Below are 17,672 nucleotides of genomic sequence, written 5' to 3'. Positions count from 1 at the left end.
GCAGCCCACTGAAATGAATGGCCTGTCCTGTCCATACAAACATGGCCTGCAATAGTGTGAACCAGACGTTAAAGAAAACCTACCAGCATGAAACCAAACACCAAAATATTTGCTGGTTGTAGCTAAAGATTGATATGTGTTCCCACACCGAAGCAGAATACATGTATATAACTAAGTAAGGTCTACCCCTATTTCCTTACACTATAGAGGGTGTACTACTTGTGAATAGTGGCGGAAACCTCCTCTGTCAAATTTCATTTCTTAACACTAACTTATCACCTTTTGCATACAAATAAAAATATAAAACAATGTGTATGATAGCAACTTGTGAGTGATGGTGGAACCCCCAAAGTGAGTAACCAACTCATAGAATGTGAAATCATATCTTATACCAGCTTTTCTCAAACAGGGTGCCTTGAAGTTTCTGCAGGGGTGCCTTGGAAAAATGTCTCAAAAGTGCCCAAAACTTGTACACAAGCCACCGGTTTCCATTGTGCACCATTACGACCTTCTAGCTGCTGGTGTACTGACAACCACTGACGTCATCAGTTGATGAAGAGGATGTCGGTTGCCTGCAAAACATCCTAGTTTGCCTCTCCCCTGCCTCTCTCCATCAGTGCTGGGGTCACAATAGCTCAGTGATGAACAAAAACTGAGGAAGAGGAGAAACATTGGCATACTAGTCAGTACCAGCGTGCAAAAGGGTATTTGCTTTGGAATTTTTTGGAATAAATCACCTGTGATGTTGGGTGTAGTACATGTGTGGATGTTGCTCTGTTATATAATTCTAGTAGAGTAGTTTTTCACATTTTAGAATGGGGTGCCTCAAGACTGTCCATAATTTTAAAGGGTGCCTTGACTGAAAAAAAAGTTGAGAAACACTGTCTTATACATTTGTGATCCAAATCATTTCCATACTACAAATTTTACAATAATACATTTCATAGTGCACAGTGATGAATGATGGTGGAAACTGCTTGCTTCAAACTCCAAAATCTATAACCCACTCAGCTTTATGCCATATAACCGTGCACATAAAAAAGAATAAAGTCTTTTTTCATAAATTCCTTCCATGTGTCCGTGTGATCCACCACTATTTACGAGTAGTACACCCATAGAGTGTGAGGACATAGGGGTATGTTATATATACTAGGTTACAGGGGTGGACTGACCATTGCAGCACTCACGCACTGCCTGCGGGGCCTGGGGTCAGTAAGGGGCCCCATGAGATGCCCCTGATACCTCTCATAGGCTGTTTTGGGTGTGGTTTGAGTGTGGGCGAAGACACACAGGCTCCATGATCCGCTATTGCCCGGGGGCCCCATGAGTTGCCAGTCTGCCCCTGCTAGGTTATAAACCCAAATCTTTGCAGAGGCATCCACATCCTTTTGGTCATATAATGGAGGTGTGATGGTCAGATGTCTACATACCAGGGGCAGACTGACAACTCATGGGGCCCCCGGTCAATAGGGGATCATGGGGCCCCTGTGTCCTTGCCCAAACTCAAAAAAGCCTATGAGAAAGCTACCAGGGGCATCTCATGGGGCCCCCTACTGACTTCAGACCCTCGGGCAGTGCCTGAGTTTCCAAATGGTCAGTCCGCCCCTGCTACATACTTTTGCCCATGTAGTGTATTAGGATGTTCACCTCTTCACGGCTAGACTATGCATATATATGGCCTCTCGGCAGGTGGCCCTTGACACTAAGAGGCCACATATATGAGTACCAAAATGTAAAACCTATGCCGGAAAGCTCCCAGTAGCTACTTTCACTTGGAAGCTGTTCTATCATGTGACCAATGTGAAAGCCAATCACTGAGGTCTCATGATCCTAAACCCTGCCCCAACTCCCAGCATCAGAAACCTCTTAAAGGGCCGGGAAGCACTGGTGCTAAGGGGTAAAAAGTCAGCACGGTGGTCTGTGACTATATGATCAACATTGGATGGGTATTTTTAGGATGGAAATTAAACAGCAAATTTTCCATAATTTATGGAGGCTATCATATTTGTGTTGGGGAATTTACTTTCATAATTTCTCCAGTTCCAGGTACACAGTCTTGCAGATTATAAACCAGCTAGCTGCTAATTTACTTTTATTTTCTTTTATTATTGGGTAAAGACAGGCCATTGATTCTGATTATGTAATTGGGATACTGAAGTCTAAGCAGTTGTAAAGCTTAATATGGATGACAGTTTGCTGAAGCACAGTGCATTATAAACGATTGGGTTTTTTTTAAAAAAAGGTTTGTTTTCACAAATATATGTATATGTGTGTGTATATATATATATATATATATATATATATATATATATATATATATACAGATTAAGTAATGGGTAGGTTAAAGGATAAGTTCACCTAAACACCTAAAAATAACATTTGCACTTTCTTTTTTTTTTTTTTTTTTTGTTAGGAGCCTGGAAAGCATTGCACCAGTGATCAGTAGATCATTGGTGTCATGCAGGACTCCTGCAGACTGCCAGTGTGAGCTGTATGTCCATACATTGTATGGGGAGGCAGGAAGAATCAATGAACTACTAGAGAGCTTAACAACGCTGTGGTAGTTAATTGAGAAGTACAAGCCGACATCTGCAATGGATGTCGGTACTTGTAGTTGATCAATTCACAGAACTCTGTGAATGAATGACGGAGCCGTGTGGGCAGAGTTCCGCATAACCATGCTCTTTTGCAAAAGTGACAACTGATACAGGGAACTTCCCCCTGTATTGCTGTCACACTGAGGGCTCAGGTTGCTGAGCCACTGCATGAGCTGGTACTTCTTTTTTTTAACAGTTGCGTTTATTGAAATCATACAAAAGTATAACAAGGCAAGGTACATAAGAACAGGAAAACTTAAGGCAGTCAGTATAAATACAATACACATGGTATTCCAACGCTAAAAATCATACGGAGTCAACTGGTCAACCTGAGTGAAAGGGGGGGGGGGGGAGAAGAGAAAGTGGAAAAGAGAGAGGGGGAGGAAAAGAAAGAGGGGCAAAGAAGAAAAGCAAGATATAAACATAAACAATAGCCAAGCAAGTACACAGTACAAAGTGGACATACCTGCAAGAGGATAAGCCAATTATTATACCATAAGGCCCTGAGCCTCCACCCACCCAGCCCATATTTTATCAAATTTAGCTGGACAATTACGGCTCATATAAGTAAATTTGTACAACAGAAGCGCCCCGTTGACTGCCGATTTCCATCCGGAGACTGTCGGTGGAGCTTACTGATTCGAGCTGGTACTTAGATGTTCCACCCTAAAAACAGGTGGAACATGTAAAACGTTCCTGAAGGTGAACATATCCTTTAAGGGCATGTATGCCTGGAGGGAGCCCACACCTCCTTAAAGGTACAGGGATGCAGCAGCAAGTGCACAACGGCAGCTAAAGGTATCCAGTGCATCCCCGCACCAATTCACCAACTGTATAATAGCAACCACCCCAACCTATAACTAGCAATGAGCTCATGGAAGGGCAATACAAATCAAAAACAAACACAAATTTCAAGCACACTTACCAGCCAGCCTGCAACAAACCAAATTGCCTGCTTAACAGTTCATGTTCAACACAAGGGGTTTAGTTTGCAGACATTTGAACATATACGGGGAAGCTGCAGAGGCCACGTCATGGCTCCCCAGTGTACTGCAGTCCTAATAAATTTTGAGAGTCTGCCAAGTTGGAGCACATATATAATAATGGATAGATTAAAGGCAGGTACTGTATGCCTGGTGGAAGCCCACCCCTCCTTAAAGGTATAGGGATGCACTGGACACCCAACAAGAGCACAATGGCAGCTGAAGGTATCCAGTGCATCTCCTCACCTATTTACCAACTGTGCAAACAAACGGCAACCACCTCAATCTACAGCTGGCCTTTGCAGCAAGGAGCACACGGAGCACACCGGTTCTTTTCAGCCCTTTCACATCTACAAGCACTCAAGTAATAGCTGCATTGTAGTTCTCAGGATGGTCTTTCTCATGATGACTGTGAAGCATTATGCCTGCAGTATGGCTGCTTATAGACAATGCAGGCGAGGGAAAGGGACAAAGCACAGAAAGTGCCTTAACAAGCACATTTATGGCAGGATCAGCAGGTCCTGTTTAAATGAAAGCTGCAGATATATAGACTTTGGTCATTACAGTAGCACGTTAAAGAGATTATAGAAGATTTTTGTGATTGGGTTTGTTTAAAATAAATCTCTCATTAGAGCAGTACATGTGCTGCCAACAGAAAATTTCTGGTTACCTGCCTGTCCTCCTTATCTTCTGATTTTGATACCTTGAGTCACTTGCCCAGAACCTGTCATCTTAAAGTCAAAATTCCTCACCTCCGTACTTCCAGGTCCAGATCATTGACTCGAACGTAGGATGTATGAGGGTTAGCATGGTGCCTAGTTAACAGCACTGGCAGCCTCCATATGTTTTCTCAATGTTTAGGCTCCAAGATTTGGCTGTAGAGGAAGATTCAGGGTCATGGGTTTGGGCTCTAAATGATAAGTTAAAGTGTCTTTCTAGCCAAAGCTTTCGATAGAGTAGGGAAGGGTTAGAAGCCATCAATGTGTTATGCTGGAAAGTGAAAGCAGAAGGCTCTGGATCTAATTTAGCTTTGATTACATATTGCGGAGTAGTCTTTATTATGAGGTTCAAGGACCCTGAACAGGGCTCAAACATGATGGCAACTCTAAGGGGCAGTTCGGATGAAGTCCAATGTATAGAAGAGATTAATAGGCTTCTGAAATCATTATTGGAGCTTGCTTTTCAAACCAGAGCAGGGGTGTCCAAACCTTCTAAACAAAGGGCCAGTTTACGGACTTCAGACCTTAGGGAGGGCTGGATGGTGGTGTCAGTAGGAGAAATAGTACCCCATCATTGAAGTCAGTGGGAGAAATAGTACCCAGTCATTGGTATGGGAAGGAATAGTGCCCCATCATTGGTTTCAGTAGGAACAATAGTACCTCATCATTGGTGTCAGTAGAAAAAATAGTGCCCCATCATTGGTTTCCGTGGAAGAAATAATAGCCCATAATAGGTGTCAGTAGGAACAGTAGTACCCCATCATTGGTGTCAGTAGAAAGAATAGTGACCCATCATTGGTTTCAGTGGTAGAATATGTAGCCCATCATTGATGTCAGTAGGAAGAATAGTGCTCCATCATTGGTGTCAGTAGGAACAATAGTACTCCATCATTGGTGTCAGTAGAAAGAATAGTGACCCATCATTGGTTTCAGTGGAAGAAATAGTAGCCTATCATTGGTGTCAATAGGAAAAATAGTACCACATCATTGGTGTCAGTAGGAAGAATAGTACCCCATCATTGTTGTCAGTAGGAAGAATAATGCCCCATCATTGGTTTCAGTGGTAGAATATGTAGCCCAACATTGATGTCAGTAGGAAGAATAGTGCTCCATCATTGGTGTCAGTAGGGATAATAGTACCCTTTCATTGGTGTCAGTAGAAATAATAGTGCCCCATAGATTCTGTCAGTGAGAGGAACAGTGCTCCAAGGGGTGGATAAAAGCAAGCAAAAGGCTGCATCTGGCCCCAGGGCCACAGGTTGGAGACCACTGAACTGGAGCTCAAACTTCAATATTCATTTCAAAGGCATTTCCTCTTCAGCATAAGGCAGCATGACCTCTTCAAGTATTCTGATGTATTCAAACTGATCCATGATCCCTGGTATGTGATAAATAGGCCCAACACCGTAGTATGAGAAACATCCTCATATCATGATGCTTGCACAATCATGCTTCACTGTCTTCACAGTGTACTGTGGCTTGAATTCAGTGTTTGGGGGTCGTCTGACAAACTGTCTCCGGCCACTAGACCCAAAAAGAACAATCTTACTTTCATCAGTCCACAAAATGTTGCGCCATTTCTCTTTAGGCCAGTCAATGTGCTCTTTGGCAAATTGTAACCTCTTCAGCACATGTCTTTTTTTCAACAGTGGGACTTTGCGGGGGCTTCTTGCAGATAGCTTGGCTTCACATAGGCATCTTCTAATTGTAACAGTACTCACAGGGAACTTTAGACCTTCTTTGATCTTCCTGGAGCTGATTGTTGGCTGAGTCCTTGCCATTTTGGCTTTTCTTCTATCCATTCGAATGGTAGTTTTTCGCTTTCTTCTACGTCTTTCAGGTTTTGATTGCCATTTTAAAGCATTTGCGATCATTTTAGCTGAACAGCCTATCATTTTCTGCACTTCTTTATATATTTTCCCCTCTCCAATCAACTTTTTAATCAAGGTACGCTGTTCTTCTGAACAATGTCTGGAACGACCCATTTTCCTCAGAATTTCAGAGAGAAATGCACTGTAACCAGCATGTACAACATTTGCTGCCCTCCTTCCTTAAATAAGGGCAATAATTGCCACCTGTTTTTCAAAGAATGAATGACCTCACTAATAGAACTCCACACTGCTATTAGTTTGAACATGCCCCTTTCAATGAGTGATTCAATGACACAGAATCAGCAGCATGCATTTCATGACTGTTGGGTCTGTTGGATTTCTATTACTCTACTACACCTTCTAGTAAATTATTTGCCACGTAGAAATATCATTTCTACCAAAAACAGTGATTGATCAGGTTAGTGATGTCTGACTGCTATTATTTTGAACACAACTGTATATTATACAGTCACATCAGCCCCTAACCCTCAAGGGGTGTACATTCTAAGATCCCTAACTTACATTCACATACTAGGGCAAATGTAGACAGGCACCAATTCACCTACCATTATTGCATCTAACATGCGCTGCTTGTTCCAAAAAACAGAAGCGAGTGGAAAAGGAGAGGATAGGGAGCTCATGGAGGACATTACAAGGGGGACAGAAAAACGCGGTAAGAGATGATTTCATAAAAAATAGATTACAGGGTCATTAAATAGTGGATGTGTATGGATTATTTTTGGAGAATAAGGATTTTGTTTAGTGTTGCTTGAACGAAGTCACATCTATTTGCCAAGTAACATACAATCTGGATATTCTGCACAATCTCTGTCATCATATATTTGGTAAACCTTCACACAATAATTGCTCCGGGTTTATTTGTGCCATCCCATAGAAAATGACAGCACATACCATAAAGACCTTTGATGCTGCTGACCGCACACAGGACGATAACGTAAATATAACAGTGGCCTTTTCTATGGTGCCGAAGTTCCTCGCCTTTGTTAATTAGGAGACAAGATTAACGGCCTTTTAGATGGCGTTCCGCTGCAGGAATACAGATCGCCCTTTGTCCGCCAGTGACCTAATTAGTTAATAAAGTAATTGAATATTAAAAAGGATGTTGCGAGTGATTAAAATGTAAGGGGCACTCAGAACATTATTAAATACATAAATCATGTATCAGCCTGTTCATTTACATACGCACATCTCCATCGAATGTTCCCCGCTCCCCGCCAATTAGTCTGTGTGCACAATGTGTGGAAAGGGCTTGATAGGCTGAAAAAAACCCAGGAACAAGTCTCTGCTGAAACATCTAAGGCAGCTGCTCCGGTCACACAGGTAGAACATGGAAGACATTTATCATCTCCGTTAATAATAAAAGAACACAGCTTGTAGAATTAGAGGCAATTTGTAAAGTAGTCAGTCTTTCTTAAAGGTATACTCCGCTTAAAACTGAAAATCAAAGGGAAACCAGTTTAGTTAGGGACAAAAAACTTTCAAGGTTAACTATACATACTGAAAATATTGTAGCAACCTTCAGAAGTGAGCCAACTGTACAAGCACGGGATGTGAATTCTGGCATATCTTGTACAGGAAGAGGAATTGCGGCATATATATGGGGATATTAGACCAGCCTTCCTAAACAAGGTTTTCATTAGAGATTGTGACAATTGGCATGACCTGTTTGAATAGAACTCTCTGACTGACCACAAATGTAAATGGGGTATTTCTTCCACTGACCACCAATATAAGGAGGGGTTCCTTCCCTCAATGGCCACCATTGTAGGAAGGTTATTCATCCACTGACCCATATAAAGGGGCCTTTATCCCACTGACCACCAATGTAAAAGGGCCTTTTACCACTTACCCTCAATATAAGGAAGCGTTCCTTCCCCCTATGACCGCCATTGTAAGAAGGCCATTCGCCCACTGACCACCAATGTAAGGAGTCCCTTCTCCCACCATTGTAAGAAGGACATCCTTCCACTGACCACCAAAAGTGTAGGGGCCCTTCTTCCACTGACCAACAATGTAAGGGGGCTTTTTCCTACTGACCACCAATATGAGGGGTTGCTTCCCCCAATGACCACCATTGTAAAAAGGCCATTCTTCCACTGGCCAACAATGTAAGGGGGCCCTACTCAAACTGACCAATGGAAGGGGGGCCTTCTTCCACTGATCAACAATGTATGCGGTTCTTCTCCCACTAGCAACCAATGTAAGGAGGCCATTCTTCTACTCACCACCAAGGTAAGGGGACAAGGGGACACCTCTTCTACTGGCCTCCAATACAAAGTTGACTTTCTCCTAACGTCCTTCAGTGTAAGGGGGCAAATCTCCTGCTGACTTCCAATGTAAGAGGGGAGGGCTTCTTCCACTATATACCATAGTGAAGAGGGGCTCTTACTTGATCACCAATGTAAGGGGTCCTTTTCCCCACAAACTACCACTGTAAGAGGCATTTCTTCCACTGACCGCCAATGTAAAGGGGGTCTATTTTCACCACCACCTATGTAAGGGGGGGTCTCTCGACCCCTCGCCTCACCCCCTCAGTCTCCGCCCGAATCACAAGCCTACTGAACGACATATTAGATTGGATGTCGCTCCACTTCCTTAAACTGAAGCTCTCCAAAACTGAGCTCCTAGTCTTCCCCCAGCCCACACCACACCCTATTGACTTCTCCATCACGTCCAACAATGCCACCATCAGGCCCGCCTCACAGGCCAGAGTACTTGGTGTCATTCGTGACTCCAATCTATCCTTCCAGCCCCAAGTCCAATCACTAACAAACTCATGCAGACTCCACCTCTGGAACATCGCCATAATACGCACGTTCCTAACCCCAGAAACCACTAAGCAGCTCATCCACTCCCTCATCATATCACGACTCGATTACTTCAACTCCCTCCTCACTGGCCTGCCTCGCCACAGGCTATCCCCGCTTCAGTCGATCCTGAATACGGCAGCCAGACTCATCCACCTCACCAATCGCTCCGTTTCCACCACCCCCCTGTGCCAATCCCTCCACTGGCTTCCGATTGCCCAACGGATCAAATTCAAAATCCTAACACTGACGTACAAAGCTGTCCATCATACTGCCCCAAACTACATCACCGACCTAATATCCAAATACTACCGAAAACGCACTCTCCGCTCCTCACAAGACCCCCATCTCTAGTTCCCTGGTCTCCTCCTTACATGCCCGCCTCCAGGACTTCTCCAGGGCATCGCCCATCCTCTGGAACTCCCTACCCCACCCCAATCCATCCGGCTATCACCTACTCTCCTCTCCTTTAGGTGCACCCTGAAAACCCACCTCTTCAGGGAAGCCTACCCCGGCCCCCTGCAAATTGCCGACCTCCTCCACTCTTCCTACCACTCCATCCCCACAGCTTTTTCTCCTGTACCACTATCCCCTCCCTCCTAGTTTGTAAGCTCCAAGGAGCAGGGCCCTCGATCCCCTTGTGTATCGCATTGTATTGTTATTGTACTGTCGCATGTATTGTCTCCCATTGTAATGTACAGCACTGAGCGAACTGTTGGTGCTTTATACTGTATAATAATAATAATAATAATAATAATATAGCTTTCACTCTCTGCGTTTCTTGTCAGGTCATTATTGGTTCACTTCATGATTTATTACAGAAAATAATTTTTTTGTATAGAGGCGGTACTAATGCAAGATTCATTCTGATGGTCAAATATGCTTGGTATACAGGGGTTCCCTGAGACTTCCTGTGAGTTTCTGAATGATGTCGTCCAAGGGGGAGACTTTTCTCCAAGAGCAGGTCCATCCATTTAGATCAGACTAGCACGTGAACCAAAACACCCGCCAAATCACCACTGCTAGGGTTGAGAGCTCGGAAGCAACGGAGCAACATCACATATGTAATTAAGGCCCTGAACCAACTGGTCTGCCAGATCCATGAACGTCTGATCCACTTGTCTGGTATTCAAGCATGCCGCAGAACCCTGGTCCATATAATAAGTGTCTGAGACACCAGGGCTGTGGCCAACATAGAATGTAATACCAGCCTGGAGAAAGTAAACATAGAACGGGTGACCGAAGCCACCCTGTGATCCACAAGATCCTTAAAGGAGGGAAACCCTCCACCGATCTGATGCCTGTTTAATCCAACCTCGAACAAGGGGGAAACCGCGACAGGGAAGAAGTCTACATCCCTAAAGAGGCTCCGCTAGGGTCAACTTGCTGTGACATGACAGGGTGTAAGCAGTAAAGGCATTGACAAAAAGACAGGGAAGACCTGGGCATAATAGCCCGCCTACAGAGTTAGCCATATTGTCTCGATTCGCTGTGCAATGCAAGTTGCATGTAGACCAAAGCCGAACTGCTACCCAAATAAGCAGATACTCAGATCTGCAACAGGATCTGACCCTGCAAAAGTGCTGATCCGTGGTTTGCCATACCGGACCTGCTCACCTGTCTAGAGTGTCAGACCAGCCACACAACACCCCCTGCAGTGTCGAGCCAGGAACACAGTAGGGAGGCAGGGAAGGGTAAAAAAAAAAAACAGAAAAAATGGCTGTTGGGTTGCAAGGCAGGAACTTGGTCATTTGTGGGCACTTTTACTAAGTTCTGCATGGTTGATGTGTTGTCATCTTCTGATGCTAGTTTTTGGCCACTAACATTGGCAGGCCACTGTTTATGGTCCTCTTTGGGATTGTGGGAGTGTTGGCGTGTTGCCTAGTTGTTCCTTTTCTTTTGTTTGCCCATCTTTCGTTGTGGCACTGCTTTGGGATGTCGTTAGTCAAAAAGAGAAGAGCAGCTGTGTCTACAATGAAGAAAAGAGAAATAGGACTTTTTGTTACTGATCGTACAATCCCTTTTTCTGAGTTAATTGATGAGAACAGCACCCACCCCTCTTTTTGGAGATTTTACTTCTGACACTATTTTGTGACTAACTGGCTGCCTAAAGCAGAGTGGGGTTTTATTCAGAAAGGACTGCCCAAAGGAGGTGCCTAGTTGTTTTTCTTCTGCTTAGTGTCCTACTCCTGTAGGTGGCGTTATAAAATCCTATCAGTCAAGAACTAGAAGAGAACAGCAGCTGTGTCCATCAATGAACTCTGGTGAGTAACAAAAAATCCCGCTTTCCCCCCCTTGTTGACACTAACATAATCGTAACCTTAAATTCTGCTTTCTGGTATTTAATTCTTTATCTACTGTTGAATATTCAAACCTACTGGCTTTTGCTCTTTAACCTCCCTGGAGGTATTCCCGAGTGTAGCTCGGGGTAAAGTTTCAGTATCAAAAGCGGTAACCCCGAGCTACACTCGGGAATACCATGCAGCGTTGCTCCGGGATCTCTTCTTCACTTACCTTGTCCTGATGTCCTTCCTGCAGTGTCCCTGGCCATCTCCTCTGGCCGATGCCAGCATCTGTCTTCCGGGTTCCATTCCTTGCAGCGTCGGGACGTACGTGGGATGGAACCGGCGGGAAATTCAAAAATGTGAAAAAGTGACATTCACTAAATACACTAAAATCACATAGTATAACATTACTGTATCAAACCATTTCACATACATTTGTTTCTAGTGCTTTGTCCTGTGCCCTGCCTGCATTTTTACTGTTCTTTCTGCCTGGAAACTGAGAAACGTTCATGGAGTCCAAAAAGCGTCCCTTTAGGTCAAACGGTTTTATACCAGCTAGAGAACAGCGATAGTAAATTAGAATCACTTGCAGAATTGAGTGATAAGGATTTGTGGGGAAATTCCTCATCAGACACTGAAAACGATTTTGCGACTTTGCTCAGTGATGTGCGAACTTGGCGCTATATTTCAAATTTCAGTGTTTTTGGTTTGATTATATTATTGAATTAAATGTATTATTATATTATTATTTTTTATGATTATTTATTAAATTATAATTTATGATTTCGTGTTTCAAATTTTATCATCCCCGGGATGTTTACTAGACTCTTGTTCGGACAGATTTCAGTGAGTTATTCCTAAAAATTACAGGCCTACAATAAAAAAATACATATTTCCATGCAAAAAAAAGTACTGCTTTGAGCACAGAAATATGGACATAATCAGATGGCTAGGGAAGTTACTCAACCCCCCCCCCCCCCCCAGTTTTTTTTAACTTTCCCTTTTTAGAACATGGAAATATAAACCAAGACAATAGTTCTGATTTAATTTTAATTTTGTGTAATATACCATCCTGCAAAAGCATATGCTATAATCATTATCTGTACTTTGGATGCCAACATTACATCTCTGTACGCTAGTAATACACTGTTATGTATCTGGTGTAAATTCTATATGGCTGTGGCTTAGTAAATAAGATCATTGAAAAAAAAAACACTGGCTGATTAATATATAAAAGATGTTATGTTTAATAATCATTTAACACAGAACTACACTGCATCCGAGCACCACAAAGCAAAAATGCAATTTAATTCATTTTTAATATTCAAAGCAAACTCCCCCATCCATCCATATCTCTATGCTTTATTTTGCTGAGAAATCACTTTGAAAAAAACCCCTAGCATTTTTGGCTGTGGCCATCTTGAGTAAGGGCAGATGATTCACGTATAATTTACTTCCTGGAATCCATCTGCCCTTAGTTCAGGCATGTAGGCAGGAGGGTAAGAAATCCCCTTCTCCCCTTCTTGAAGACTCCTGGGATGTATGACATCATTTGCCTAGGCAAGAAACCAGGAATGAACTGAAGAAACAAAAAAAAAATGGTAATGGTAGCAGCATAAGGATTACAAATAGTCAATATTGATTAAGAGAGTGAAGTTCCACTTTAACTGCCAAAGTATTTGTATTTCTGTCCACACAGCTCTGAGATTTACACAGTCCTGCCTGACAGCACAACCCTGTCTAGCAGGGGCGGTGACATGATCTTTCTGTGCTGCAGTTTCACTTTCCCCTTCCTACCACCAACCTGTGACTGGACAGTGAACACCATACACTGATGAGATCTTCTTTCCATCACTTTGTTCTCTCCTCCTACCAGCATGCTCCTTCCACTGCAGTTCACCAGATTGGCTACTTGGTTTTATTCATTTATTAATGTATTAACAATTACAGATCTGAATTATTGTGCATCTTTTATACCTGTCAGCTTTAAAAAACAAGCTGCAAAGCAAGCTCCTGGCACTGCATAGAGAAACATAGAGCCCTAGTGATAACATCACTGCATGTAAATTATGTATTAAAAATGGAAAGTTTTTATTTAAAAATGTTAGCATGTTGGGGAGGATGGAGGGGGGGGGGGGGGCCAGGGAAGGAAAATATGAAAGGATTAAACTTTAACTTTGAATTATGTGCAGATATAAGAAAACTTATTTTATTAGCCTGCACCCTTGGAACATCACTTGCTGCATATCTGACATGCCCCACATATTTCTGGTGAGATGAAATGGTTTTAGACTCTAAAAGTCACAATCATTGAGAGGCTGATGACAGTTCACAGACCAGTAACCTGCCAATGTCTGATCATTTTACTAGTCAGCAGCTGTCAGTCTTCCCGAAAGCTGAATAGCCAAACTGTAGCTGTTTTTATGTATTGATGTGCTGACGGAGGAATGCGGGAAACTCTGCAAGCAGATCCAGGTGAGGAGCTCAGTGTGAAATACATGGATGGATGGATGGATTGGGGTGGGGGTGGGGGAGGTAACACCCAAATGTAGGACAGCCTCCTCTTCAAGTGTTAAAGGCTTCTTCCAGACAGGGGAAGCTTTGTAATTATAGTCAGTAGGAAATATTTTCTTCATTTTGGTCTCTTTCACTCCCCCCACTTTGTCTCTGGTGCCTGTGTCACTCCCCCACTATTGTTTGGTACCCGTGTATCTCCCCCACTCTTGTCTGGCCCGTTGCTCCCCTCGCTCTGTCTCTGGTCTGGTGCCCATGTCGCTCCCTCAGCTCTTGTATGGCACTCATGTCACTCCTCCCGCTCTTGTCTGGTGCCCGTGTCACTCCTCCCGCTCTTGTCTGGTACCCGTGTCACTCCTCCCGCTCTTGTCTGGTGCCCGTGTCACTCCTCCCGCTCTTGTCTGGTACCCGTGTCGCTCCCTTCACTTTGTCTCTGGTCTGGTGCCCGTGCCGTTCCCTCCGCTCTTGTTTGGTACCCGGGTCGCTCCCCTCACTTTGTCTATGGTCTGGTGCCCGTGTCGTTCCCTCCGCTCGTCTGGTACCCATGTCACTCCCCTTTTTCTCTGGTCTGGTGCCCGTGCCGTTCCCTCCACTCTTGTTTGGTACCCGTGTCGCTTCCCTCACACTTTGCCCCTGGTCTGGTGCTGGTGTTACTGCCCCTGCTCTTGTTTGGTACCCATGTCACTCCCCTCCGTCTCTTGTCTGGTACTCATGTCTTTTCCCCGCTCTTGTCTAGTGACAATGTCACATAATACCTGAGTTGTTTTCTCCATAGGAAACTAAAGGTGTTGATTATCCCGGATAATTGTTGCCATCCTCCTCCTGAGGGGTATGATCTAGCTATCTGTCCTCCAGCCAAGGTCAGCACAAGTACAACTTTGAGAAGGCTATCCTCACTGATCAGATGGGAAACTGCCGCATCGTGTCCTAATGTGAGTGGCTGGGCTGCCTCATGGTGTCACAGCAGTCCTCCCACGCCACCCTCATCACTGGTAAATTATGGACCCCTTAAAGGGAAACAAAAAGTCTGCAGGTGTGTGTGCTATATGTCATTATACAACTGTTCTACATTTTGTTAGGAGGTCACATGCTTTCCCCCCACACCCAAAAGCAATAGGTTGAGTGCTCCCAACCAAGCAACATAGCCATCAATGTAAAGTATATAGGCTACAAGAAGACTTACTGTTTCTACTTGGAATTAAACAGACATGAGGCAGTTATATTGATGTATTACATATGCAGCTTCTGCTTTCTGCTAAGTAGTGCTCACCCCTCTGCAAAGACTTTCTGGGTCACTAGTTGGTTTTATCTCACTTGGTAATTGTTTTCTCCTTAATAAACTGCAATTAGAAGGGGGCTCCCCTATCTGAATATGATACATATTTTCTTTATAAATCTAACAGCCAAATAATAATTGTTATTGCTCCCCTTTATATCCCCAGCTCTGTCTCATATTGTTCCCCTGTAAATCTCCTGTCTCTCCCATTGCTCCCCTGTAAATCTCCCAGGGCTTTCTCTTTCATTGCTCCCCCATAAATCTTCTGGCTCCCACTCATTACTCTTCTGTAAATCTCTTGGGGCGCTCTCTCTCTCATTGCTCCCCTGAAAATCTTCCATCTCTCTCACTCCACTGTTAATCTCTCCATTCCTTCTCTCATTTGTCCCTTATATGCTTTCCGGCTTTCACTTTCCAGGGTGTGGTGTGAAGAAGCTGAGTGCGGCCAATATGAAGAGCAGCCAATACATTCCCATCCATTCCAAGCAGATCTGTGGTCTAGACTTCAACACGCCGCCTGACAGTCTCCTCCTCTCCGCTGCTTTGGAAAACACAGTGAAACTGCATATAAGAGGGCAGGCAGACCCAACAGAGAGGAGTCACTTCTGTCATTGTTCCAGAGAGAAAGTATTCTAAAAGCGTTAGAATTTTGTGTCTCACATAATAATTTCTAGTACGATGATATGTACTATAGACAAATTAGAGGTGTTGTGATGTGGGCTAGATCTGCCCCCAGTGTTGTTAACGCATTTATGGCCAAATGGGAAGTGGATTGTCTAATAAGCCTCCTCAATTACTATTTTCCAAGTGTTTCATAGATAATATCCTGTTTATCTGGAGAGCTAGTGAACTATCATTGGAAGATTTTATGACATTGCCTTATACCAGAAGATGATCCTGGCTTTAAAGGGGAACAGGCTCTGGTTAGACCTTTTATAATTTAAAGCTGATTGCCAAGATCTACATACATTACACAGTGCTGGGTCCCCGCTGTGAGACAAAGACTTCTCATCTCACACCTGGAACAAAATTGAGTCAGTCTGAGCGGTGCAGCTCAGGCAGCTAAATAATAAAGAGTTTGGACTGGACATCACTTACTTAGTGGTAGCTGTAGTGGAATGTATTGTTTGAGAAGAGCACAGTGGGAGCAGAAGCCCCCTGACATCGCCTGTCCATCCTACAGCCTGCTGACACTGTGGAGCAGACCTACAGTACCGAGCAGCTGCTATGGAACTGGTGCTCCGATAACACCAACTATGTGTAAATTGTATTGAGGGTGGGAGGTTTTATGTGTTTAATCTTTTATTTTTGGAGTGGAGGGTTTTTGGAGGTGGGAGAAGTGATGTAAATATGTTTTTGGGGTGGATGGAGGTGGGGTGCCTTAAGTGCTGAACTTGTGCATCATGGCTGATGGCCAATTTTTTTTTTGTGTGATATATATTATATTTCTGTCTATGTATATTTATTTATATTTATTTTTTTTGCCAGTCAGAAAAGCTCCCCGTCAGTACAATACAATAGTGCTGTGAGAGGCATTTCAACACTGACTGTGTATTTGGAGAATTGAGTGATTTCCTTTCCATGGGTGGAAGGAAAGGAATTCAATGAATCTATAGTTTGCCTTATGTGTCACTAATTTGTTTTTCTTTCATTTTAGGGCAAGTGTAGCACAACGGTATAGGGACAGCAGTGCAGTCATGTGATGTCTAGGTGGAGGGAAAGTGTTTGTTGTGGAAACATTTCTGTTGTTTATTATTGGATTTTTTGTCATGAAACTTTTTTTTTATATATCTTAATACATTTTAAATACCGTATTTTCCGGCGTATAAGACGACTGGGCGTATAAGACGACCCCCCTACTTTTCCTGTTAAAATATAGGGTTTGGACTATACTCGCCGTATAAGACTACCCCCCTCTTCCAACCAATCACGGCAAGCAATGTACCAGTATTTTCTGTGCACACTGCATACAAAGCCTGCTTGGATTGGGTGGGTCAGCTCTCCCTGCCTGTCTCCAAGATACCATAAATTGCACAGAACTGCCACAGACATTAAAATATTAATAATTAATTACCGTATCTCATAGCAGTTAAGGGGACAAGGTCGGATGCAGCAGTACCATACCGGTACTTCCGAGCTGACACTTCTGCACATGTCTAGGGCAGCAGTAGACGATCACTGATCACCATTCCTCGCAGAACTGCATGAGACGTCGGATGCAGCCGTTCAGTGCTCGATTGATCGTGACTGAAACTGTGACATGCGCAGAATCACTGTGTATCCCTTCTCTGCATATCACAGTTTCAGTCAAGCTCAATCGAGCACTGCTGCATCCGACGTCTCATGCAGTTCTGCGAGCTACGGTGATCCGCGATCGTCTACTGCTGCCGAAGACATGCGCAGTAGCGTCAACCCGGAAGTACGGTAAGGTTTCAGCACAGCACCCGGCGTATAAGACGACCCCCGACTTTGTAGACGATTTCCAGGGGTTAAAATGTCGTCTTATACGCCGGAAAATACGGTAAATAAATTAAAAAACATATGCCAAATTAATTACTTCCCTGGAGTTGTTTAATTTACATCTAAGAACTGGAAAGCC

Source organism: Staurois parvus, unplaced genomic scaffold, assembly GCF_062004578.1.
Source record: "Staurois parvus isolate SC_StPar_1 unplaced genomic scaffold, SC_StPar_1.0 ptg000298l, whole genome shotgun sequence".
NCBI lineage: Eukaryota > Metazoa > Chordata > Amphibia > Anura > Ranidae > Staurois > Staurois parvus.
The sequence above is the reverse complement of the archived record's forward strand: the minus strand, read 5'-3'. Positions refer to the sequence as shown.